Source organism: Poromitra crassiceps (assembly GCF_964638095.1).
Source record: "Poromitra crassiceps genome assembly, chromosome: 17".
Taxonomy (NCBI): Eukaryota; Metazoa; Chordata; class Actinopteri; order Beryciformes; family Melamphaidae; genus Poromitra; species Poromitra crassiceps.
In genome coordinates this window covers 24,883,775-24,894,118 of record NC_139635.1, presented here as the reverse complement: position 1 = coordinate 24,894,118, position 10,344 = coordinate 24,883,775, and the positions used below count along the sequence as shown (strand labels likewise).

At 44.2% G+C, this 10,344-nt stretch overlaps 1 long non-coding RNA gene across 1 annotated transcript; it reads right to left on the bottom strand.

Moving 5' to 3' along the window:
* Window positions 1–1,667: 1,667 nt before the first annotated feature.
* LOC310791962 lies at window positions 1,668–9,034 on the bottom strand. The gene is made up of 5 exons (XR_014553472.1): window positions 8,921–9,034; window positions 7,910–7,958; window positions 7,358–7,465; window positions 6,466–6,578; window positions 1,668–2,239 (listed from the first exon to the last, which is right to left on the bottom strand). It is a non-coding gene; the product is annotated as an uncharacterized lncRNA (long non-coding RNA).
* Window positions 9,035–10,344: the final 1,310 nt, after the last annotated feature.

Here is a 10,344-nt window from a genome sequence, read left to right as displayed (position 1 = left end):
TAGCCTGGCCGAGCGTATAGCCACAGTTATGGCTTCGTCAAAGAGAAGTGATGGGAAAATAAGTTTGGTCGGAGGTGCGGACCCCATATAAAAACTGACTTAGAGTAAAGATAACTCATTATATTGCCAGGTATAACGTACCGGACATTGTGAATACAGACAGCATTGGCATAGGCTACACGTCTCAGGAGCTGAAGGCTTTCAAATCCCTTGAGTCCTAGCGTTATAACGATTTCATCTGTGGTCTGACATTTTTACTTTTCCCCTAGCACAGGAGGCAAAGACCACTCTAGTCTACACTATAAGATGACCAGATTTCTGAAAAGAAAATCGGGGACATTTTCAGTTCTGCAGTCAATATATCATTAAAATATCCAATGTTGTTATCTATTAAATAAAAAGGGTGTTATAGGAGCCCAGTCTAATACTGTAGGCTACTGAGGTGCTTAGACCGCGGATGACCTGGCTGACGCGCTCCCTACAGCTGATGTAATACATACAATAACATTGCATTGAGTGCTGAATAAGAACAACGAAGAAGGCTTGTCCTTGATGTTCGGAACCCATTCATTTATTCCATTATCACCGATGTGAATACAGCAAAGTTATTCTCCACAGAAAGTAAAGGCAGAAACAGCGCACCAAACAAATGTTCCCGCTGCTGGTAGCGACACGGTCAAAAACCATTTGCCCTTCCGGGTCAAAACACCTAGTGAGCGGAGGTGAAGGCAGCACCTATATAGAATACCTGAGCCCACTTAACATGGCACAGCGACACCCCATGGACAAATAAAAATATGACAGCACACAAATCCACCAGAAATATGACCAGAACACATTTGGCACTTACACACCGGCCCCTAATTGTTAGTGGCAGGAGGACAATAACAATTCAAACAAAATTCAACAAAAAAGGAGCCAAATGTTTTCAAAACACCAAATTAGAGTATGGCACAGCCAAATATAGCACAGACATGTTTCCACTCATGTACCAAGTGTTTTGTTACTGTTATGTTGTGCATTCCGTGCAGTTTTGCATTGTGATGTTTACTCAACGAAGACAGTCATTCTTGTCTGCAGCTCTTCAGTGAGACACACTGCATGAAATCCCTGCTATGCGGGCCAGCATATGACCAATTAGAGCACAATATGCAGACACTATTCGGCACTATTCACCACTATTCCAGTCCCAAATAAACCCAAATAGAGCCCCTTTCAGACCCCCGCGGGCCATTCATGAGGTGTGAAAATGACAGAGGACACTACTTAACACCTTTGATGGGGGCATCAAAGGCTCACCTCAGTCACACTATTGGAGTCTCTGGCTATATAGGAAGGTAATGATTGGATGACAACTACAAACAGCTGAAACTGACTGGTTGGTACAATTCTATAGGTCAGCGCTGATTGGCTCAGGGCCTAAGCCCACGTGGGTGGATATCAACACCGATTGGCTCAGGTCCTACCCCCACGTGGGTGGATAGATAAACACCGATTGGCTCAGGTCCTAACCCCACGTAAACCCCCCGCCCCCCCACAATGCTGCTTTTATTAATAATAAATGAATTTCATCATAATAAATTGTGTCTAAATACACATTTTACACTGCAATGAGATCAATGTATTGGGAGAGGGGAAAAAATACATAAATCAAGGAATATTGAGCAAAAGCTTTTAATATAAACCACAGCACACTGCAAAAAGAAATTGTAAAACCATGCACAATCTCAAAATATGAAATAACAAAAACACGCCTTCCTCAACATCAAATCCACACAGGAAATGCGCTTCTTCATAACACACACACACCAGCTCTTACTGGGAAAAAAGCAACAAAGAGTTTTCCAGGACACATGTCTATTTTCACAAACTTTTAAAGCCTAGATTCTCCCCCCAAATCCACAAACTTTCAAGGATTTCAAGGACCAGTGGGAACGCAGTGTTTTTTGGCCTCTGTCTCCATTTTTCGGGGGGCAAGTCTGTCCGAAAATGGTCCCCCAAGCCGCGGAGGGCGGCGTGTCATGTGGGAAGCTGGGTGGACAGGAATGGCGTCCAGCCTGCCCTGGAGTACAGCACACAAGTCACTGAGCTCGTGGCTGCGAAAAGATGGTGGCCGCACAATCCATCCATCGACTCCAGCTACCGTGCCGTCCTCCTCATCCGACATCAGATCTGGTATGACGCCTCCCCACATCTCCTTTTCACTCGCAGTCAGCATGCCTGCCCTCAATGTGAAGAGCTGTAAACACAATCAGACGCAGTCAGTAACTGCTAAACAACTAACTAGTTTCCCTCATGCGGTGCAGTAACAATAACAATTACCTTCAAAGTAAAAGATCACGTAATCTTAAAGGGATAGTGCGGATTATTGGACATAACGTTGTATGAACTCCATACCAGTTGTAGAGTGTCTGGGGAGCTGACTTGCTGATCCATGATTCCCGTGGGCGGGGCTCTAGCTTGATCTGAGTGGAGAAAAACTAGTCCCGACGGACATTCTAGGGTCACGGAGTTATCAAGTTTTACTCCTAAAGAAAGCATGCATGTGTTATGACTAGGGGTGTCACGATACACTCAGTTCACGATACGATACGTATCACGATACTGGGTTCACGATAACGATACGATACGATTTTAACAATATTTTTTTAAACTTGAATAATGACAATATATGACTGGAAAAGTAGTATTTTATTTGAAATGCACAAATACAAAACATGCTGTTGTGGGAAATTGTTATTACAATAACAACTAGAAAAAACATGAGATTGGAGATAAGGCTTATCTTGAAATAGAATGAGTTACACCGTCACTTAGATTTACTTTGAACTAAAAGGTTTTTCTCAGCAGTATAAATTCTCATTATGCATCTTCAGTTTTTCTTCAAACTCAAACAACAAGACTTTTCTTAGTCTATTTTTTATGCATCTTCAGTTTTTCCTGTCAAGTAAACAGTTTTGCCAGAAACTCAATTGAATGGTTTCTCTCCTGTATAACTTCTCATGTGTCTCTTCAGAGACTTGTTCAACTGAACTACTTTCCACACATTGATCTTCAACAAACAAAGACGTTTCTTTGTCTACTTTTGAAAAAAAAAAAAAAAAAAAGTTTTTTTTTTTTTCACGATATATCCCTCAACGATACATATCGTGACGTTTTACTATCGCGAAATTTCGTGGGACGATATATTGTGACACCCCTAGTTATGACATCTCATTTCAACAATAAAACCGCAGTCTTGCTGTTGATCAGACAGTGCTATTTATTGGCACTACTTTCTGGCTCCGCACTATAACGCTGTGTACAGGTGTTTCAGACACAGCGCGCTCTGTAAACAGGCTACTAAAACATACTAAACATGTCTTGACTATGAAAGCAATGAATATATGCCGTTTACACCAAATTCGAGGGGATGTCTTTATGAACCTGAATACACAGATGAGGAGCTAGACCTTGACCTTGACCTAGAATGGGCAGAGAGAGAGGAGAGAAGATGAAGAGAAGAGAAGAGAAAATACACAGATCAACAGAGTTGGAGAGCTACCGGGAGAATATAGTCTATGTATCTATTTTAATTTTTTTACCTGACAACATTGTTAGATTTAGGTAGCCTACTGTAGTCTCTCTTACCCTGGTCACTGCAGTGCTCTTCAGTAGAAGAGCACTGCACCAAATCCCATGGTACGAGAGACTAACAATGTTAAAACCTAAATCTAACAATGTTGTCAGTTAAAAAATAAATAAAAAATACATAGCCTAATATAGGCTAGGCTACTCGGCAGCAGTAACTCTCCAACTCTGTTGATCTGCGTCTTCTTGCTCCACCTCTTTCTCTCTCCCCTCTCTCTCTGCCCATTCCAGGTCGATCTGACGAAGTTACTCAGCCGTACCACACTGTGACTGAGAAGGTGAGGACACTTTCCACAGTGGCTCTGTAGAAGTGAGCCATCGCCTCCCCAGACACACCAAACTTCTTGAGCTGCCTCAAAAAGTGAAGCCTCTGGTGGGCTTTGCTCACAATGTTACAAGTGTTGACTTCCCATTTCAGGGAGCGGCATATGGTGGTGCCCAGAAATTTCAAACTTTCGACGGGCTGGTCACAAATGACCAGAGAGGGGGGCACTGAGCCGCTTTTGCGGAAATCAATAATCATTTCCTTGGTCTTATCTAAATTTAAGACAAGATTGTTTAAAGTGCACCAGTTGACTAGGGCTGCCACTTCGGCCCTGTAGGCAGATTCATCACCGTTTTTAATATACCCGACCACCGTAGTGTCGTCCGCGTACTTAAAAAACGAAACAAATTGAGAGTGGGAAATAAAATCGTTGGTATAGACAAGTTTCCCAGCGCTGGCCTAGGGCGGCGCCATAGCAGCCTTATATGTCCCCGGCTTCCGGTTAAGTCCACATTGCGTCCACAGCAGCCTAAGTGATGTTGCCAGCTACGACTTAAATAGAGACTTATTACATCATATTTTTCCGCCCCCTGTATGTTGAGTGTTGGTGAAAAAGAAAAAAATAGCAGACGCTTTCGTTAGTGTAGAGCGCCGTTTAAAAGCCACACAAGCAGCATCAGTCCCGCCGGCCAGCGCTGGACCCGCTGTGAGGAAACACAGGAGGAAACTGAAATGTCAAAACAGACATCCCTTGCTAGGCCAGTCCTTTTTTTAATTGAGATCATGCAACAAGTAACCTACTTCAGCCGAGGCCAGCAAGACGATTGGAAAGAAACAGAAGCGTGTCTGCCGCCGTCAAAAGCGAAAGAGACCCGACGTAGGCTGTCAATTTAGCTGAGGTAAAAAGCCTTTTTACCTACGTCAGGCGAATCAATCAATCAATGGCTCGCGCTTGTTGCCCGATGCTCGTATGATGAGGAGATGAATCAAAATGCTTACCACAAATAAAGCCACATGGGAGCCGAGAACGAGTGCAGGAGAGCTGACGCAGGTGCCAGGTGTGGAGTGAGAGAGATTAAGGTGCGTAGCCTATTGCTGGAGATTCAAGTTGTGTCCGCTGTCTGCACTGACACTGTCGCACTTATTACTTTTAGCTGCGTTGTTTTTTCATCAAGGCAATGTCCAGAAGATATGTCCAGAAGATATGGGTTCATGAATGTCTGCAAATGCAGATAGATAGGCTACAGTAGGAGCATGCATGCATGTTGTCTGTTTCAATAACGAAAGCGTCCTTTACCGAGAACGACGTGCCGACCAATTATATATTCTTGCTGCGAAATGGCCTCTTAATGACAACAATGGAATAATAGCCGTAATATTCATTCACAACGGGAGATAGCCTGACTGTGGGTAATTTGATGAAATACATAGCGTTACAACATACCCAACCTACTTTGTTGCTGTGGAGATATTGGTAGCTTCGGAGCTTTTGAGATAGTTCATCGCGTTACCGTCCACCTCCATTGATTCCTCAAAATACGCTATAATCCTGCCTGTAGTTACGTTCGGCCATTTACACATATTATCTTCCCATGTGTCCACTGTCAACGGGTGTGGGATAGACACTATTTTGTTAGACAGGAGACTCGGAGAATGATCCCAAGTTTGCATTTTTTCGGCGGTCGCTATGGCTACTACGCTAGTACGTTACGCTTCTCTGTATTCCAGAAGAGACAGACATATCGCGGCCCGAGTCCGGAAGCAAACCGGAAGTGCCCAGGAAACTTGTCTATAAAGTGCAAAGAGAAGGGCTGAAAGAACGCAACCCTGGGGGGCCCCAGTGTTGAGTCATAGTTCGAGAGAGCCTGTTGCCTATTTTAACTACTTGCTTCCTGTTAGACAGGAAGTCGAGAATCCAAAGGCATAGAGAGTGATTGATCCCTAGAGCCATAAGTTTATCAAATAGTTTGGAGGGCACGATCGTGTTAAACGCAGAGCTAAAATCAATAAATAAAACTAACGTAAGTGGCGGGGGCCTCCAGGTGCTGTAGGATGCTGTGGAGGCACAGAGACACAGCATCCTCGACAGACCTGTTGGCACGATAAGCGAACTGGAAGCTGTCCATCTCAACGTTAGACAGGTGGTCACAGACAATATGCTCAAATACCTTCATCACAACAGAAGTCAAGGCTACAGAGCGTGCTGTGTCTGAAACACCTGTACACAGCGTTATAGTGACCACCGTGGATGCAGTGCGGAGCCAGAAAGTAGTGCCAATAAATAGCACGGTCTGATCAACAGCAAGACTGCGGTTTTATTGTTGAAATGAGATGTCATAACACATGCATGCTTTCTTTAGGAGTAAAACTTGATAACTCTGTGACCCTAGAATGTCCTCCGGGACTCGGTTTTTCTCCACTCAGATCAAGCTAGAGCTCCGCCTACGGGAATCATGGATCAGCAAGTCAGCTCCCCAGACACTCTACAGCTGGTATGGAGTTCATAAAACATTATGTCCAATAATCCGCACTCTCCCTTTAATGCCTAGTCTAGTAAGTCCCTTATTTACCCTCAATCTTCGACTCCGGCACGAAATCTTTGCGGCTGTCCCCTTCCCCTCTAGCCCAGGTTGGCTGAAGTGGAAGGTCCGGCGTACAGTCTCATACCACGTTTTACAGGCAGCTGAAAAACAATTAAAGTAGTATGTTATAAATACAAAGTTGTTTCAGAGTTGTGCCATGGAAGACTGTCCTTTGTCTTAGTCTCACTCTCTGGTACGATACAGCTCCATAACATCACATTTCCATATAAGTATATAAAATATACAGATATCTACAGACACACTAGAGCAGTGGTTCCGTGTATGTGTGTGCGTATGAGAGAGAAGTACACTTAGGTTTAATCCTTGTAAAGGGTATGTGGTTCGCACGCAGCCTAGTAGAGCCCACACACAGAGATAACTAAATTATGCGAACATGGGTTAATGAGTTAAAAGTAATCATGACCCAGCTGATTGTTTTGCTATTTATTTGTGCGTTCATAAATTTAATCAAAAATGGTTGGAGCATCATCTGAACTGTCAGATGAACAGAAATTCAGTTTCAGTGCGTTCAGAGCCAGTGTTACGAGCTAGATCTCACCAGAAAAACAAGCAACCAGGTGTTCAACCTACTCCAGCCCGCTACTCCAGCTCAGGCATCTGAGGAAGGCAGGGAGAAGGGCCTCAGACGGGCTGGAGCTTAACCTGGTTGGTTGTTTCTCTGGCAAGATCTGGCAACACAGTTGCAGTGGTAGAAGGAGCTTTTAATTCTTATATAATGCTGGATGGTTTAATGAATAATAATGCATCATATTTTATTCGTTATATTTTCTGACTGTGGAAAATCGGTCACGCTCTGTCCAGAGTGCTCTGATATGAGATAGTTGTGATTTTTTGATGTTAAGTAGTATGAGGTACTTGCCGATAGTCAGTGTAGCTACATGCAGTATGCAGCTGGCGCTGCTCCGGTTTGGAGGAATGGAGACCGGCCACGTCAGGCAAGTAGAGCTGTCTGCGGAGTGTGAACAGGCTCATGAGAAAAAACATTGAAAAGATTAGATGTAAGATAAAGTTTCCAGTCAGTTCATTGCACTTAAAAGAGCACAGTGCAGGTTGGAGACCACTTCACATTAATATGTGAGAGGGGTATGAAGCAATAGGATTATCTTGTTTTGTTTTTCCCACACATAGCTGCATCTAAACTGGTTTTTGTAAAGCAGCTGGCACGCGCTCAATAAAAAGCCATCTGGGCAGATAACACCAGTGACATCACTCAGCCAGCCTGGCTGCTGTACAGCAAAAACAACAACAAAGAAACAAAGAAACAAAGAAACAAAGAAACTGCTGTACAGCTGCAGCCTGGCTTGGTGAATGAAGTCATAAGTGTTATCTGCCCAGATAGCATCATATTAAACATGCATTAGGTACATTATGATAACAGATAAACAATAATATGACAAAAATATGAACTTACCATAGCCTATTGGCAAGGAGGTGCAGAGGGGACACTGCTATGAGATATTCTGTAAAAAAAGAGGAAAATTGTGAAGCATTCATTGAAGTTCTCCTTTAAGTGTGACGTGGTACTGTAGTAGATTTCCTCTGGAGATATAGAGTAGATATGATAAATGCCTTAGATCAATATCAGTTTGAAGGTGGACAATGAAATAGCCTATCTGATATCAGTCAGTTGTTCCCTCCTGACCACAGCTACAGAAAAACATGCTGTATTATTGGTTTACCTCCGCTGATAAACGAGGGCCATTTCCCCCCACGCGCGTCACATAACACTCACCAAGTCCAGAAACTCCGCTCTAAATATGCTATTTCCAAAGGTTGCTGCTCTGCATAACTTAAGGAAAAGGTTACCACAAATTATTTACAGCTAGAAAAAGCAGTTAGAGCCTGTTAAGATTGCTCTGTCCAGCACTTATTTAGCTCAGTGGTCCAGCAGCTAACGCTAACTAGCGCGGTTAGCTTAACGTTAGCGAGTGGTTTTTTGGAGTTAAATACACAATCCCTGGATGTTTCATTTCGGGTAAAGGGGTTTCCATTAGTTTCTATAAGTTTACGCCACCTCTGTGTATTAAGTGCTTTTGTGGGGCTGTTTGATCACAAGCCACAGACTGTAAATGTAAAAGTTTGTCTGCCAAGCGGCCGGTAGGCCGCGCTACGAGCTAAATGCTAACGAAACTCGCTAACACAAACAACAAACATATCCACTGCATCATCGCCAGCTTTGATTTAACGTAATGCCAGCTTAGAGGTTTCCCCTCCTCTCGGAACCTGTGTGGGACATGGATTGCAAATTACAGTAGCTTTTTGATCATTCTGAAACTGAAAAACAACAGACTGGCAGCAGCCATGTTTGGTCGCAGCTGTGATGTCACGTGTGCGACAACAAAGGCTCCGCTTCAAAATATAATCTAATCTAATGTTAAATCCTAGAATCCTCCTTAAATCATTATTTAATGTATATTCTTACCGAAAGCCTGGCATTGCGTTCCTGTGGGCTGTCCGTGTCGATATCAGCCATGGTTAGCAGGCATCGATAGGCAGCAGGCAGCAGAGCAGCAAACCAACATCTCCTCCTTCCGCGATCACGTTACGAGCTCTCGCGAGACCCATCTGGATTGCTCTGGGAGACGGTCCCATAACGTGATGACGTTACAAGGAAGCATAGCTTCAAATCCTGTGAAAGTGCTTGAATTTTACTCTTCAAAAGCTGTATGGACCCTGTACCTTATTGTTCTTGCTTTGTTCTTATATTAACTGAACCTTACATTATAAACTTATTTCAGAAGAAGGTGAATGCATTCTTCTGTAATTGCTTGCCTTGTCATAATTTCATTTTTCAGAATGACCTTGTATTATACTGTGCATTTTATAAATAAAAACAGTTTAACTTGACTTTGAAAGTTGAATGTTGAACTTTTAAAGTGTATGGTGCGGGTTAAAATTAATTAATTTACATTTTGGGCTCAAGATCTCTCTCTCTAACTCTCTCATCCTGAGGTGTTAAAGCCCCTCATCCTGGACCAGGATAGGGGAGGGGGGGTGTTGTGATTTGCATCACAACATGCCCATTGACATATAAAAGCCTCCCACGGTAGGGGGCTGGGGGGGGGGGTAATCTATTGAGGTATATGTGGTAATAAGTGGGATTATTCTGTGCTAGCTGCAAAGTGCCAGAAAGTGCTGCATAGCTAACGTTTTGCAGTTCTGCATTGGCCCGCATAACAGGCTTTTCATGCAGTGACACCACCTCCTCTTCTCAACATGCTTTGCTGCCTCCTGGCTTTGAGTTGTTCCAGATCCAGGGCAGGGCCAGCTTTTAGCTCCTGTAGGCCTTCATAGCAACGGTCTGGGAGATCAGAGTGTAGGCTGGCCAGCTCCACTGTGCATCTCTCCTCCAGCTACAGATACCAAGCATCCAGCTCTTCCTCTGCTGCCCACAACTGCTGCTCAAAGTACCTCCTCAGGCTCTCCAACTGAGTTACTTCTTGTTCTGAGCTCCTCTTCAGCACAGCCTGCTCCTCCTGTAGGTGCAACACCTCTTGCTGCAGATGCAATTTTCTCCCTTCTGGGGGGCGTGCATGTTGCTCTTTCTCCTGCAGCACTGCATTATGACTGGAAATGAGCTGTTCCACAGCACGACCAACTGCCACCCTGTCACGGCAGGTTCCACTTAGCTCCTCCTCCAGCCTCTGGTTCTCATGCCTACTAGATGGGCGGCTTTAGCTCAGGAGGTAGAGCGGGTCGGCCAATGACGCAAGGGTTGGCGGTTCGATCCCCGCTCCCTCCCAGCTGCTGTCGTTGTGTCCTTGGGCAAGACACTTAACCCTCCTTGCTCCCGATGGTGTGTAGGCACCCTGCGTGGCAGCCTGCCGCCATCGGTGTATGAATGGG